Here is a 17,371-nt window from a genome sequence, read left to right as displayed (position 1 = left end):
TTGACCATCTCTCAACCATGATTTTAAGTTAGTTTTAAATGAGATGTAACTTTGATACTCCCTGAGCCGTGTTGGCAGACTGTTCCAGGTGTGGGCTGCTCTCACGGAAAAGGCTGTCTGACTAAAAGCAGACCTCCTGTTTGGGACTACACAGTCCCCTCTGACTACAGACCTGGTATATCTATCAGCAGATGCTTTCTGTTTTATGAAAGTACAGAGGGGGGGAGGAGCCAAGCCATGTAGGATTTTATAGGTAAGGCAGGCATCTTTGAATTTGACAAGATTGTCCCAGCTCAGTAGGTTCTGGTTTGCTATGCTATAACAATGGTGGTGGCTGTTTGTTTTCCTGTCCAGAACTTTCACAGCCTGATGGTAAACTACCTGTACAGATCGTAATGTTGTGTGTGCGTCTCCTGCTGTCCTCTCCTATAATCCACGATCAGCTCCTTGGTTTTACCAATGTTCAGGAGCAGGCTGTTGTCCTGGCACCAGCGTTCCAGTACCTCAACCTCCTCCCGGTAGGCCTTCTCGTCGTTGTCCGAGATCAGCCCCACCACCACCGTGTCATCTGCGAACTTCACTATGGAGTTGGAGCTGAACTTGGCCACACAGTCGTGTGTGTAGAGTGAGTACAGCAGGGGGCTCAGAACACAGCCATGGGGGGACCCGATGCTCAGGGTGATGGTGTTGGAGGTCTGACCCCCCACCCTGACCGCCTGGGGTCTTTCGCTTTCGCATTCCTGAGGAGACCTTATCACCGGAAGTGGAGACCTGCATCTCTGTTGGGGGAGAGGGGCCGGCGTCGGGCAAGACAGCCCTGAAGAAGGAGCTGGTTGTACCGACATAGCGGACTACCTAAGCCTTACGGGGAGAGGTGCATCTAAGTAGGGGAAGGAGTGCATCCGAACGAGAGGAGGGTACTCTTAACTGGAAGGAGGTTAAAAGGGTCAAAGCGTTTATTTATTTTTATTTTTCTTTCCTAGTTTTTTACAAGCAATTTCTGCCTCAGGCCGGAAGTTTTTATTTTGGTTTTTAGGGTGTGGTTGAAAAACGACACGCACAATTTTTGTTTATTGTTTTCAATTGTTGTTTTGTCATGTTTTTCTTTGTTTTTGTTTCTTTTCTCTATTTTTTCTTAGGAGCCTGACAGGCTGGGAGTGATCTCTCACCGGTCAGGGTAGGAGGAGTGTGGCGACACAGCGGGACTGGTAGTATATGTCTATATAGTGGACTGAGAACAAAGTGAATGGACTAGAGCTGGTTCATGGTTTTGTTCTCCGCTCATTAAGAATCCAGATTTAGAATCTGGGAGGTTGTGTCGCAGTTTTGTGGTAAGTGTTGGAAAAACATGATTCTCTGTACATAGATAAGCTCAGTAGGTTTTGGTCGCCATTGGCCAAATAGCTTTTGTGTAAGGTGTGGACATGTGTAATTGATAATTGGCTTGTGGGGGACTCTGATGGCTTGTTAGAGGCTGGCAGAGCGTGTGAAGGATGTGTATTTAAGGCGACTGTGGTTTGTTGCCGTGCGTGTAGGATCTGTTGGCGACGGGGTCTCGTCAGAGCTGGCTGTCCGAGCCGAGGAAACTGTCTGGAAACAGAGGTCTGATTGTGAAAATGATATTCCACACTCATAGGGTGGTAGGGGATACTGTGTTGAACTTAAGACATTGATCTAGTAATAGAGTACAGCACAAAGTAATGAGAGCCATGTGAATTTTTTTGAATATTAACGATCTAGAAGCCATGAAATATATAGATAAATGATTTGGAAAAGAAATGAAAGTTGTCAAACTCAGAACAGTAACAAGTGTCTGAGGGAGGAAATATTTGGATTCTCAATCAATTGTTGTGATAAAAGTAACCTGCGTTGTCTACCGAAGCGATATATACTCACTGCAGGATACGGATGGGAGATTGGTTTGTCAGCATTCATCAGAGTGTGGTACGAGGAAAACCAAGGACTCCATCGGTACTGTTGATCCAAGACACTGGCTAGTGTCTACCCAGCGGTTCCATGGGGAACCATAACACTGCGGGTACCAAGAGATCCAGGAGAAGCCTAACTCTCAAGCGTTGAGAGTTCCGGCCAATGCAGTGACCGAGTCCTGAGGATTCGGAAGGGAACGAGAGAGGCCAAACGACAGGCAATCTACGAGGAGAAGGGCTGCAAGGCCTCATCAACTGCTCCGGCTGTCAACGGAAGGGCTGCACGGCCTCATCAACTGCTCCTGCTGTCAACGGACGGGCTGCAAGGCCTTATCAACTGACCGGGTGTCATCGAGCGAGGGGGTTGAGCCCCTATCGCCCCTATCAACGACCAGGCGGAGGGTGGAGAGAATCACAAACCTCTTCCACTATTCCGAGGGTCGACGGGGGTCGAGCCAACGACGACTGTAGGAGACAACACAACCTCCTCAACAGCCGTGACAGCGCCAGAGGGGAGGTCTAATCACCCCACCTGAGATCGATGCAACTGACATCCGAGGGAAGAGCTCCTGGTTCAAATGAACAGGTCATACAGCAGGGGGTCATGCCCCTATTGAGTGACAGCACGAGGCGACAAGGCCTCGACAGAAGAAGGGGAGGGATCGGAAGTCAAAAGGGTGGCTTTCTGATTCTACCTCCCTGTTTGAAGTCAAGAGTTGTTGGTGGCATTTAGAGTGAGATCAACAGTTTTGATCTGCACCATCTCTGAGAAATGAGGAGAGGGTGGATAGGTCAATCGGGCAGACATTGACCCCCCTCTCCCTGCTCCAAGTCAGAATTTGACACCCCTAATGGAAACCAGTGGAAATTGATCCTGGTAAGCGAGGTCTGATAAATATCAGAGTGGGAGAAAAAGGGTGTCAAAAACTGCACCCGGTGAATGAAAATGGACTGGGAAAAAAAAATACGTTTGAGTGGTTATAATTATACATTGGAAAAAGATGTAGAAAAAGTATGTTTTTTCGATTTTTTAGGATCGGAGTGTGGTTTGCTGTATGTATTTTTATCCAAGTGTGATTTAAAATGTTTTATTTTTATCCAGGTAGTGGAAAGCAGTAAGCAGAAGATATGATCTATATTTAGCATATTATACTAGCTAATTGGGGATAGTTAATCTCTATCCGAGTGTGGATTGTCGTATCATTTGATAAATATAGCTCACAAAACACTATAAGGTGTGAAATATGAATGTATTAGACTTGCAGTCTTAAATAGTCAAAAGGGTAGGTATATCTTGAGGTCATACTGACTGATTCACTTTGCTAAAAAGACAGGCTGGGACAAAGCCCACTAGCTGGCTACGGTTAGAATTTCTATAGGGGGTTGGCTGATCAGGCAGAGTAGAACAATGGTGGGACTTTAGTTGCCCTGGAGGGTAGGAGTTTCTATTTACATTTAGAGGGTGTGGGTAGATAATTCTATTTATACAACAGGAAGCCTGAGTATTAGCTGCCAGGCCGAGGAAGCTTAGGACAATGGGCCACCTGGCTGTTATCTAGCTGAGACTTGTGACACAGGATACTGACAACTGGTCAGATGAGGTTTTAGGAGGAAACTATTTTTCAGTAACTTGGAGTCATTTTAACTGTTAATATGCTTACAATTAATGTGTTTTTACTGGTTTAGGATACTTACATTAAATGGGAAACAATTGCAATTACTACTATTGAACTGTATAAAGGTTGAATGAAATGAGATGAAACACTGTGGTACAATTAGGAGAAGAATCTTTGAAGTAAGCAAATGAGCCTTGGTGAATCAAGTGGGGCATATTTTAATGATAACTAAGTATAAACTGTTAGTAGCTATTCAACTTAAGCTAAAAGGAATGTTATGAGACTTAATACCAAAGTTATTAAGTCTATTTTTAACTAGAAAATAGCCCTTTGATTTGAAACAATGAAAATAGGACAGTTGGACTAAGGCCAACCTCCTTTGAGATTTGAACTGTGAATGCTGGTGATTGGATGAGACCATTTGTGTGAGGTCACTGATTACCTCACTTTGAGGAGTTTCGGCTGATTGATAAAAGGGGGTGTGGGAATCACAAAAGGAGACACCGAGAACAGAACACACCACCCCACCACCGGAAGAGGACGGCGAAGCTGCTTGAGCTGAGAACGAGAAAAGAATCCTTTGTCCCCAGAGGCAACAGAGAAAATCAACAACTCAACGACGCTCGACCATCGAGCCTCCATTGAAGATTATTATTCTTTAATCTACTTTTGATTAGTCTAATACTGGTGACAAACGGCATAGTGTTTGGTACATCAATATTATTGCACAAGTATACTCATTTGAACTAGATTCATTGTTGTTCATTTTTAGGACTCTGAAAATAAAGCTGGATCTGAGAAATAGATCTTCTCCTCTTCATTCTCCTGCTTCGCTGCCGTTCTACAAGACCGTGTTGGTCTTTATAAGTAATAGGGGTTTAACAGACGGACAAAACACAACGCAGGGTATTATATACATCAGGTTTTTAGAGGCAGAACCCTCCACCCCTATTACTATAGTAGCATAATTGTTCACGTCTCATCACAGATTATGTGCTTGTATGTCAATATTCTCCTACAATGCAGGGGATCTTCTGTCTTTTGTGGGGTACATTAATACAATTTGAAATGATTTAACTCGACACACCATGGCCAATGCATGTTATGATATGTCTTTACATTTTCTATTCATAAAACCAACACCAGTTACAAGACCGAATGATTACATGGAAGACAATACTCATATTGATCACCCCAATCCCACAACCAACGTAGCGTAATCTCAGACAGAGTAGAATGTGTGGATTAAAGATATACTGACACGACGCAGTGTAAGTTCTCTCTGCAGTACAAAACCAACGTAATTTAAAGAATGTTATTGTTGTTAAAGAATGCTAGAATGTCAAATCAAACTTCTGCTCAGAGACCATACAGCCGGATACTGCTTCGAGTAAAAGCAGATTGAGCTGATTGAACTACCTCTGAAAAACCTTTAAAATGGATGATAAAAAGGTTGGTCCACATTATGCATTTGTGAAGACTGATATATAATTATACAGACATGATATATGATTACTGTATATCAGTGTTTTTTCAGGGAACAGGAAGACACACTGTGTATTCACTCTGTGTGGGCTGGTGACTTAGCAAGCCCTCAGTCTGCAGTATCTGAAACTCCAGCGGCGGTCACTGCAAATGAAAAACAAGCTATTATTACCACATAGGAAAATGCATGCTAAAACATTCTGATAGAATAGCCTTATCAGTTGTTTGATCATTATTAGGATTAAAAGAATTGCTTTGCATACGTCAAGAGGTGTAGTACTTGAACAATATTTAATACGATAGGCTGTAATGAAGTAATAATGTTCTATCCTTACTGGCCATTGAATCCACTCCTCTTCACAGCGGTAAGGTAGTTGCCACCTGGGATAAACCACTGATAACTCTCATACCAGGTCACACTCGTACAGTAGATGCAACGTTTTGGAACTGAACCGCAGTAGAATCTCCACCTAATTGGAACAAATTATGTAAACAAGTGAAACATGGATTTAGTGATACATGCCTCCCACCCCCTTCCACACAAACACAATCATACACAAACACACACACAATTGATGTAAAACGCAATTGTTCATGTTATAGGGTATGTCACTTGTAATTGAAATGTGTACAAAAAAAATAAAAATAAAAACATTCAAAATAAAAACTCACTTTCTGTCCTTGGTTTTGGGATCGTACTGACTGTACACGCCAGCCATCACACCGTTGATTTGAAATCTTTATTTCGAACATGCAATGAATACAAAACAATAACAAAATCAAAACACAACTCAATCTACATGTTCGAAAAGGAGTAGGAAGAAGTATACACTTATTTAATCCTACCCCTTTTCCACCACTCAAATGAGTGTACTATTTTAAAACATAAAAAAAAAAAAAAAAAATATATATATATATATATATATATATATATATATATGCAAAGCAAAAAAAACTATATATGTAAAACATGAAAAAAAAAAAAAAAAAAAAAAAAATGTAAACACCTGTGAATATCAAGTCCCTTCCTCATCCCTGTACCTTGTGAACATCATTTCCTTATACATCAGTTTGAATTGTCTCATGTTTGGACATTGCTTTAGCACCACATTTAGACTGTTCCACAGTTTCACTCCACATATCGAGATGCAGTGTCTTCTCATGGTAGTGCCGTGCGTACTTAAGCACTTTAAATTGAGTTCTCCCCTCAGATTATAACCCCCCTCCCTATCAAAGAACAGTTCTTGAATGTTTCTTGGAAGTACATGACTTTTTGCTTTATACATTAATTGTGCCGTTTTAAATTCCACAAGATCATTTAACTTTAATGTTTTTGACTTTAAAAATAATATGTTTGTGTGATCACGATAACCTGCAATGTGAACTATAATTATGGCCCTTTTTTGGAGTATAAAAAGTGGTTGTACTTATAATTGTTTCCCCAGACTTCAGCACAGTAATTTAAATATGGTAAAACTAGTGAACAGTAGAGAATAGAGTGATTTTCTATCCAGAATGTGCTTTACTTTACTCATGACTGAAATGCTTCTTGACAGTTTAGATTGGACATGTTTTGTGTGAGGTTTCCAACAGATTTTATGGTCTATTATTACACCTAGGAATTTATTTTCATAAACTCTTTCAATAATTGTCGTTGTCGTCACATTTGATTTCTTGGGAGTCTGTCAACGACAACCACTTGCATGTTGGACATGTACCAACAGGAAAGGTGCGCTTGCAACCAAAATCCCACTGACGATCTCTTTTAGTATGTCCACTGTAATGGCTGAAAGAAAAAGACGAGAAAAGAAAACATTGAAAGTTGAAATATCTCAACAACTTTTCATTTTGACTTGCAGAATGCTCCACTGATACACCACCACATGTTTGATTCATAATAACAGATGAACTGGAGCTGAAGCTGGACAATGAAGTTACAGAATTTCTTCTATACAGTATTTTATCTTTACCCTAAATCAGAGTATGCATCTTTATTTACACTGCATGCCTTTCTAACAGTTATTTAACACATTCCCTGCCACGCTTCTATCCATCAATGTATGATCACTGCCACCAGTCTAAGCCTATGGAGATGTTCACCTTCTTTGCAGGGCTATAACTTTTTAAATTGTATTGCTAAATTGACATTACTATGGCCCATTCAACATCGATTATCTATCGTTCAGGATGTAGGAACGTTATATTTTTTCATTCATATATTCACATGAAAATACCGTCTAGAATATAAGTATGTTTTTATCGTTTTCTGCAGTAATTCCTAGAACGCTAGTTATAGGCATAAACGCATATATAGATTATCAACTGCCGTTTGTTGGCGATACACGCTATATTAAAAATTTCAACTGTACATGATCCTAAACGTTATGACTGATCATGCGCGGATGAACGGGGGGGGGGGGGGTCGTTTATAATTCCGTGATCGTCAGTAAATGCTTTATGTAGTATGGGTGATATATTGATCAGAGCAGTTTGCATTATAATAATAAACACTCACGCTGAAAATGACGTCAGCGTCCTCTTACCGTTCGCCGATGAGACTGGAGGAAAAATATCCCACTTATTTGACGGCGATCGACTCGATCCATTTCCGGTTTGTATAATAATAATAAACGCCCAAATCATCTCGATTATTGAGTTATGGCAGCGATCCATGTACACGATGTGTGTCTAGAGTCCCGCAACAATATGTGAGTGCCGGACGCATTTCCCCGGTGCACCGAGATCACAAGAGATCCATTTCCGGTTGTAACTCGCCGATCATCCACCAGGCGGCAGTATTGAAGCGTTGCAGAGTTGTGCAGGCTCCCACTGCATCAGACCAGGCTCCGTGAGAGAATTATGAATAACATGGCGAAAAAATGAAATATGATCTCAATAACGTTGTACGCCGTGGAATGGCAGAATTAGCATGAACTTGAATCACGTTGTACAACGTTTTTGGGGCAGGATGTGTTAAACATCTAAAAGCAACCCTTTATTTATAATTTTTTTTTCTCCATTGGATAAATGAACGGTTATATGTCTTACCTGCTCACAGAGGAGAAAGACTCTCCAATAGGACATTGACGAAGCAACACTTCAGTATAGTCATTGTCCCATGCAGCGGTTTTGTGTCCCGCTAATGAAGAAAAATGAGTGGACGCTGGATTAGAGGTAACAAGACAAGGAATCCATACGTAACATAATGGCCCTGTTTGAAGCAATAGTCAGAGAAAAGCCACTGTAGAGTAATGCATGATACGTCTGTGTTCTTACCTGTCAAAAGGACGAGGAGCAGAAAGAGTGGAATCATGTATTCACACCAAGCCCTGCACACAAGGTGCCTTGATGGACAAATTACCAGGGATTTATACTTTTGAACAAGGAAGATGGCAGCGTGCGAGGAACAGAGAATTTGACACTTGGCTTCATGTGTGACGTTTGGAATGGAGAAAAACAAGGTTAACAACTTTATTATCCAGGGCATGTTTTTATGAGTATGTATGTTCTTCTACATAAATGCCCTGCTACATTACAGTTAGGAGCTGCCCAGTACAACCACAGTCTGTTGACCACTAGGAGCTGCCCAGTACAACCACAGTCTGTTGACCACTAGGAGCTGCCCAGTACAACCACAGTCTGTTGACCACTAGGAGCTGCCCAGTACAACCACAGTCTGTTGACCACTAGGAGCTGCCCAGTACAACCACAGTCTTCTACTGTTGACCACTAGGAGCTGCCCAGTACAACCAGAGTCTTCTACTGTTGACCAGTAGGAGCTGCCCAGTACAACCACAGTCTGTTGACCACTAGGAGCTGCCCAGTACAACCACAGTCTTCTACTGTTGACCACTAGGAGCTGCCCAGTACAACCACAGTCTTCTACTGTTGACCACTAGGAGCTGCCCAGTACAACCACAGTCTGTTGACCACTAGGAGCTGCCCAGTACAACCACAGTCTGTTGACCACTAGGAGCTGCCCAGTACAAGTACAACCACAGTCTTCTACTGTTGACCACTAGGAGCTGCCCAATACAACCACAGTCTTCTACTGTTGACCACTAGGAATAGCAACAACAATGACAAGCAGCAATCCTCACTTAACACTTTAACAGGGAAACGCATCATAAGAAGTATGAACATGTCCAAAAATAAATGGTTGGTGACAAAAACCAGGTCAATGAAAAGAGTAAATGTGAGAGGGAGAGACGAGGATGCAGGCCTGTATGTATGTCTGTGTGTAGCTGGCAGCTCCTAGTGGTATATATACGCTAGTTGCTTTAAATTTTTTTTTTTTTTTAGATCAAGTCAATTTGTTGATTAGTTGTTGCAGCCCTATTGTTTATAATTTTCCAAAACAAAACTCATTATTTTACAAACTTTGTAAAACCAGAGACAATCTTCACTGAAACTTTTATTGACCCTGGTACTGTGCATGACATCAGTATGAGGAAGCTGGCAGATACATATTCCTGGAACAGGGAAGTACACTTAATTAAAGATTACTGGCATTTATACTTTTGTACAAGGTAGATAGCAGCGTGCCAGGAACAGATAATTTTACACTTGGCTTCACGTGTGAGGTTTGGAATGGAGAAAAACAAGGTGGCACGAGAGATTGGATGATGTGGGGTGATCAACAACTTTATTATCCAGGGCATGTTTTTATGAGTATGTATGTTCTTCTACAGAAATGCCCTGCTACATTACAGTTAGGAGCTGCCCAGTAGAACCACAGTCTGTTGACCACTAGGAGCTGCCCAGTACAACCACAGTCTGTTGACCACTAGGAGCTGCCCACTCCATCACAGTCTGCTGACCACTAGGAGCTGCCCAATACAACACAGTCTGTTGACCACTATGAGCTGCCCAGTACATCACAGTCTGTTGACCACTAGGAGCTGTCCAGTACATCACAGTCTGTTGACCACTAGGAGCTACCCAGTACAACCAGTCTTCTACTGTTGACCACTAGGAGCTGCCCAGTACAACCAGTCTTCTACTGCTGACCACTAGGAGCTGCCCAGTACAACCACAGTCTGTTGACCACTAGGAGCTGCCCAGTACAACCACAGTCTGTTGACCACTAGGAGCTGCCCAGTACAACCACAGTCTGTTGACCACTAGGAGCTACCCAGTACAACCACAGTCTTCTACTGCTGACCACTAGGAGCTGCCCAGTACAATCACAGTCTTCTACTGTTGACCACTAGGAGCTGCCCAGTACAACCACAGTCTGTTGACCACTAGGAGCTGCCCAGTACAACCACAGTCTGTTGACCACTAGGAGCTGCCCAGTACAACCATAGTCTTCTACTGTTGACCACTAGGAGCTGCCCAGTACAACCAGAATGGAGAAAAACAAGGTGGCACGAGAGATTGGATGATGTGGGGTGATCAACAACTTTATTATCCAGGGCATGTTTTTATGAGTATGTATGTTCTTCTACAGAAATGCCCTGCTACATTACAGTTAGGAGCTGCCCAGTACAACCACAGTCTGTTGACCACTAGGAGCTGCCCAGTAGAACCACAGTCTGTTGACCACTAGGAGCTGCCCAGTACAACCACAGTCTGTTGACCACTAGGAGCTGCCCAGTACAACCACAGTCTGTTGACCACTAGGAGCTACCCAGTACAACCACAGTCTTCTACTGCTGACCAATAGGAGCTGCCCAGTACAACCACAGTCTTCTACTGTTGACCACTAGGAGCTGCCCAGTACAACCACAGTCTGTTGACCACTAGGAGCTGCCCAGTACAACCACAGTCTGTTGACCACTAGGAGCTGCCCAGTACAACCATAGTCTTCTACTGTTGACCACTAGGAGCTGCCCAGTACAACCAGAATGGAGAAAAACAAGGTGGCACGAGAGATTGGATGATGTGTGGTGATCAACAACTTTATTATCCAGGGCATGTTTTTATGAGTATGTATGTTCTTCTACAGAAATGCCCTGCTACATTACAGTTAGGAGCTGCCCAGTACAACCACAGTCTGTTGACCACTAGGAGCTGCCCAGTAGAACCACAGTCTGTTGACCACTAGGAGCTGCCCAGTACAACCACAGTCTGTTGACCACTAGGAGCTGCCCACTCCATCACAGTCTGCTGACCACTAGGAGCTGCCCAATACATCACAGTCTGTTGACCACTAGGAGCTGCCCAGTACATCACAGTCTTCTACTGTTGACCACTAGGAGCTGCCCAGTACAACCACAGTCTGTTGACCACTAGGAGCTGCCCAGTACAACCACAGTCTGTTGACCACTAGGAGCTGCCCAGTACAACCATAGTCTTCTACTGTTGACCACTAGGAGCTGCCCAGTACAACCAGAATGGAGAAAAACAAGGTGGCACGAGAGATTGGATGATGTGTGGTGATCAACAACTTTATTATCCAGGGCATGTTTTTATGAGTATGTATGTTCTTCTACAGAAATGCCCTGCTACATTACAGTTAGGAGCTGCCCAGTACAACCACAGTCTGTTGACCACTAGGAGCTGCCCAGTAGAACCACAGTCTGTTGACCACTAGGAGCTGCCCAGTACAACCACAGTCTGTTGACCACTAGGAGCTGCCCACTCCATCACAGTCTGCTGACCACTAGGAGCTGCCCAATACATCACAGTCTGTTGACCACTAGGAGCTGCCCAGTACATCACAGTCTGTTGACCACTAGGAGCTGCCTAGTACATCACAGTCTGTTGACCACTAGGAGCTGCCCAATACATCACAGTCTGTTGACCACTAGGAGCTGCCCAGTACATCACAGTCTGTTGACCACTAGGAGCTGCCCAGTACATCACAGTCTGTTGACCACTAGGAGCTGCCCAGTACATCACAGTCTGTTGACCACTAGGAGCTACCCAGTACAACCAGTCTTCTACTGCTGACCACTAGGAGCTGCCCAGTACAACCAGTCTTCTACTGTTGACCACTAGGAGCTGCCCAGTACAACCACAGTCTGACACTGTTGACCACTAGGAGCTGCCCAGTACAACCACAGTCTTCTACTGTTGACCACTAGGAACTGCCCAGTACAACCAGTCTTCTACTGCTGACCACTAGGAGCTTGCCAGTACAACCACAGTCTGTTGACCACTAGGAGCTGCCCAGTACAACCACAGTCTTCTACTGCTGACCACTAGGAGCTGCCCAGTACAACCACAGTCGTCTACTGTTGACCACTAGGAGCTGCCCAGTACAACCAGTCTTCTACTGCTGACCACTAGGAGCTGCCCAGTACAACCACAGTCTGTTGACCACTAGGAGCTGCCCAGTACAACCACAGTCTGTTGACCACTAGGAGCTGCCCAGTACAACCACAGTCTTCTACTGTTGACCACTAGGAGCTGCCCAGTACAACCAGAATGGAGAAAAACAAGGTGGCACGAGAGATTGGATGATGTGGGGTGATCAACAACTTTATTATCCAGGGCATGTTTTTATGAGTATGTATGTCCTTCTACATAAATGCCCTGCTACATTACAGTTAGGAGCTGCCCAGTAGAACCACAGTCTGTTGACCACTAGGAGCTGCCCAGTACAACCACAGTCTGTTGACCACTAGGAGCTGCCCAGTACAACCACAGTCTGCTGACCACTAGGAGCTGCCCACTCCATCACAGTCTGCTGACCACTAGGAGCTGCCCAGTACACCACAGTCTGTTGACCACTAGGAGCTGCCCAGTACATCACAGTCTGTTGACCACTAGGAGCTGCCCAGTACATCACAGTCTGTTGACCACTAGGAGCTGCCCAGTACATCACAGTCTGTTGACCACTAGGAGCTGCCCAGTACATCACAGTCTGTTGACCACTAGGAGCTGCCCAGTACAACCACAGTCTGTTGACCACTAGGAGCTGCCCAGTACATCACAGTCTGTTGACCACTAGGAGCTGCCCAGTACAACCAGTCTTCTACTGCTGACCACTAGGAGCTGCCCAGTACAACCAGTCTTCTACTGCTGACCACTAGGAGCTGCCCAGTACAACCACAGTCTTCTACTGTTGACCACTAGGAGCTGCCCAGTACAACCAGTCTTCTACTGCTGACCACTAGGAGCTACCCAGTACAACCACAGTCTGTTGACCACTAGGAGCTGCCCAGTACAACCACAGTCTGTTGACCACTAGGAGCTGCCCAGTACAACCACAGTCTGTTGCCCACTAGGAGCTGCCCAGTACAACCACAGTCTTCTACTGTTGACCACTAGGAGCTGCCCAGTACAACCACAGTCTGTTGACCACTAGGAGCTGCCCAGTACAACCACAGTCTTCTACTGTTCACCACTAGGAGCTGCCCAGTACAACCACAGTCTTCTACTGTTGACCACTAGGAGCTGCCCAGTACAACCACAGTCTTCTACTGTTGACCACTAGGAGCTGCCCAGTACAACCACAGTCTGACACTGTTGACCACTAGGAGCTGCCCAATACAACCACAGTCTTCTACTGTTGACCACTAGGAGCTGCCCAGTACAACCACAGTCTTCTATTGTTGACCACTAGGAGCTGCCCAGTACAACCACAGTCTTCTACTGTTGACCACTAGGAGCTGCCCAGTACAACCACAGTCTTCTACTGTTGACCACTAGGAGCTGCCCAGTACAACCACAGTCTGTTGACCACTAGGAGCTGCCCAGTACAACCACAGTATTCTACTGTTGACCACTAGGAGCTGCCCAATACAACCACAGTCTTCTACTGTTGACCACTAGGAATTGCAACAACAACGACAAGCAGCAATCCTCACTTAACACTTTAACAGGGAAACGCATCATAAGAAGTATGAAAAAAATAAAAGGTTGGTGACAAAAACCAGGTCAATGAAAAGAGTAAATGTGAGAGGGAGAGACGAGGATGCAGGCCTGTATGTATGTGTTATGTGTGAGGGCTATATGTTTGTGCCCTGATCAGGCGCTCCTAGTGTGATGTGTCTTGTCTAGATGTAGTTATCTGTCGTGGTTCTGTAGTCCTCATTGTTTTCCCCTCCAGCTGTACCCACCAAACAGGAGTGCCTGTTTGAAATATAGTTGTAACTAGTGTGCCTCAACAATATTCCATGCATCGAAATGTTTTCTTTTCTCTCATAATCAGGTCTTTTTAATGATACATTTTACATTATTACATCATTATTAGTGTGGGTGACCTGGCGAAGCCAGGTTGCCACCCACACTATACATATCCATACTCTTTTTATTTATTATTCTTTATTCCACCGATTTTGCCAACACACTCGTGCCAGAGCGTTCGCGCCCCATACACGTGAAAGGTATCAAAACGACCGGCTTGCTCCAACTCGATGTGCTATTCGCCCACACTATACATATCCATACTCTTTTTATTTATTATTCTTTATTCCACCGATTTTGCCAACACACTCGTGCCAGAGCGTTCGCGCCCCATACACGTGAAAGGTATCAAAACGACCGGCTTGCTCCAACTCGATGTGCTATTCGAACTCGTAAAGTTTCACCGCACCGTCTGGCTACGAATCGACTTTAAACGGTAAAATTTCGGTCCCATTGGGAATGCATTGCATTTTAGAGTGTAGCAGCTGAAATAATCTTTTTCCCCCTACCTTGGGTGAATTGCGAGTGTGATCTCAATTTTGGACGTAGAAATAAAACAAACACATCAAAACGATGACACGGCTGTCATCCCGCTCACAAAAGAAAAATAAATGGAATTGGACATTTCTATCTCAACTGACGACCATTTGTTTGAAGGTTCTCCTCCCCATTGACCGCCATGCAATCGCCCTCTAGAAATCACATTTTTCACACTATTTTTTAGCCTTCTGTTCCGATCGCCGAAGGAGTGCCACAATATCGCACGAATGTCACAATATCGCGCACAACCCTTCGCCTACTCGTTGTAGTGCTCATGTGCGCGTCACAACGCTTCATCTCTTATAGTTTTCTTTTAATCAATGTGACAATGCAGTCATGCATCTGCCTCCATAGAAATGCATTGAATAGAAAATATGCAAGTCATAGTGATTGCTTCACCTGTGTGGCTCATGGCTCACTCATGATTGGTTCAGCTGTGTGGCTCGTGGCTGAGCTGCCAATGACATCATCCACTTAACCCATCATTGGCCATCACTGTGTTGCAGTACTGAATTGCTGACAGCGCCCTCTGTCTTGTGGGTTGTGTCATTGTACTCAGTAGGGATATCCTCTTTCATTTTTCATTGGTCCATGTTGACCCCCTTTCATTGGTCGATGTTGACCACTCCCCCGATCCTTAGACCACGCCCCCTTAGGCCACACCCCCTCAGTGTATCTCTTGAACCGTTTGTCGTAGAGACTTGCGGATTGTGCCATTGTACTCAGTAGGGATATCCTCTTTCATTTTTCATTGGTCCATGTTGACCCCCTTTCATTGGTCGATGTTGACCACTCCCCCGATCCTTAGACCACGCCCCCTTAGGCCACACCCCCTCAGTGTATCTCTTGAACCGTTTGTCGTAGAGACTTGCGGATTGTGCCATTGGTCGATGTTGACCCCCTTTCATTGGTCGATGTTGACCACTCCCCCGATCCTTAGACCACGCCCCCTTAGGCCACACCCCCTCAGTGTATCTCTTGAACCGTTTGTCGTAGAGACTTGCGGATTGTGCCATTGGTCGATCTTGACCACCTTTCATTGGTCGATGTTGACCTCTCCCCCGATCCTTAGACCACGCCCCCTTAGGCCACACCCCCTCAGTGTATCTCTTGAACCGTTTGTCGTAGAGACTTGCGGATTGTGCCATTGAACTCGGTTTAATAGTGTAATAGTGTGTAATAGTGTAATAGTGTAATAGTGTGTAATAGTGTAAGTGTGTAATAGTGTAATAGTGTAATAGTGTGTAATAGTGTAATAGTGTAATAGTGTGTAATAGTGTAATAGTGTAATAGTGTGTAATAGTGTAATAGTGTGTAATAGTGTAATAGTGTGTAATAGTGTAATATTGTGTAATAGTGTAATAGTGTAATAGTGTGTAATAGTGTAATAGTGTAATAGTGTGTAATAGTGTAATAGTGTATACTAGTGTGTAATAGTGTAATAGTGTGTAATAGTGTAATAGTGTAATAGTGTGTAATAGTGTGTAATAGTGTAATAGTGTGTAATAGTGTAATAGTGTGTAATAGTGTAATAGTGTGTAATAGTGTAATAGTGTAATAGTGTGTAATAGTGTAATAGTGTGTAATAGTGTAATATTGTGTAATAGTGTAATAGTGTAATAGTGTGTAATAGTGTAATAGTGTAATAGTGTGTAATAGTGTAATAGTGTATACTAGTGTGTAATAGTGTAATAGTGTGTAATAGTGTAATAGTGTAATAGTGTGTAATAGTGTGTAATAGTGTAATAGTGTGTAATAGTGTAATAGTGTGTAATAGTGTAATAGTGTGTAATAGTGTAATAGTGTAATAGTGTGTAATAGTGTAATAGTGTAATAGTGTAATAGTGTGTAATAGTGTAATATTGTGTAATAGTGTAATAGTGTAATAGTGTGTAATAGTGTAATAGTGTGTAATAGTGTGTAATAGTGTAATAGTGTGTAATAGTGTGTAATAGTGTAATAGTGTGTAATAGTGTGTAATAGTGTAATAGTGTGTAATAGTGTGTAATAGTGTAATAGTGTAATAGTGTGTAATAGTGTAATAGTGTGTAATAGTGTAATAGTGTGTAATAGTGTAATAGTGTGTAATAGTGTGTAATAGTGTAATATTGTGTAATAGTGTAATAGTGTAATAGTGTGTAATAGTGTAATAGTGTGTAATAGTGTGTAATAGTGTAATAGTGTGTAATAGTGTAATAGTGTGTAATAGTGTGTACTAGTGTAATAGTGTAATAGTGTGTAAAATAGTGTGTAATAGTGTAATAGTGTAATAGTGTGTAATAGTGTAATAGTGTGTAATAGTGTAATAGTGTAATAGTGTAATAGTGTGTAATAGTGTAATAGTGTGTAATAGTGTAATAGTGTGTAATAGTGTAATTGTGTGTAATAGTGTGTAATAGTGTAATAGTGTAATAGTGTGTAATAGTGTAATAGTGTAATAGTGTGTAATAGTGTAATAGTGTAATAGTGTGTAATAGTGTAATAGCGTAATAGTGTAATAGTGTAATAGTGTGTAATAGTGTAATAGTGTAATAGTGTGTAATAGTGTAATAGTGTGTAATAGTGTAATAGTGTAATAGTGTGTAATAGTGTGTAATAGTGTAATAGTGTAATAGCGTGTAATAGTGTAATAGTGTAATAGTGTGTAATAGTGTAATAGTGTGTAATAGTGTAATAGTGTAATAGTGTGTAATAGTGTAATAGTGTGTAATAGTGTAATAGTGT

The 17,371-nt window shown here is 43.0% G+C and overlaps 1 long non-coding RNA gene across 1 annotated transcript; it reads right to left on the bottom strand.

Moving 5' to 3' along the window:
- Positions 1 to 6,713: 6,713 nt before the first annotated feature.
- Positions 6,714 to 8,384, bottom strand: LOC311228697. The gene is made up of 3 exons (XR_014619682.1): positions 8,306 to 8,384; positions 8,078 to 8,168; positions 6,714 to 6,815 (listed from the first exon to the last, which is right to left on the bottom strand). It is a non-coding gene; the product is annotated as an uncharacterized lncRNA (long non-coding RNA).
- Positions 8,385 to 17,371: the final 8,987 nt, after the last annotated feature.

Source organism: Notolepis coatsorum, assembly GCF_963971535.1.
Source record: "Notolepis coatsorum genome assembly, chromosome: 5".
Classification (NCBI taxonomy): Eukaryota; Metazoa; Chordata; class Actinopteri; order Aulopiformes; family Paralepididae; genus Notolepis; species Notolepis coatsorum.
Note: the sequence above shows the minus strand (reverse complement) of the source record. Positions and strands in the feature narration are given on the sequence as shown.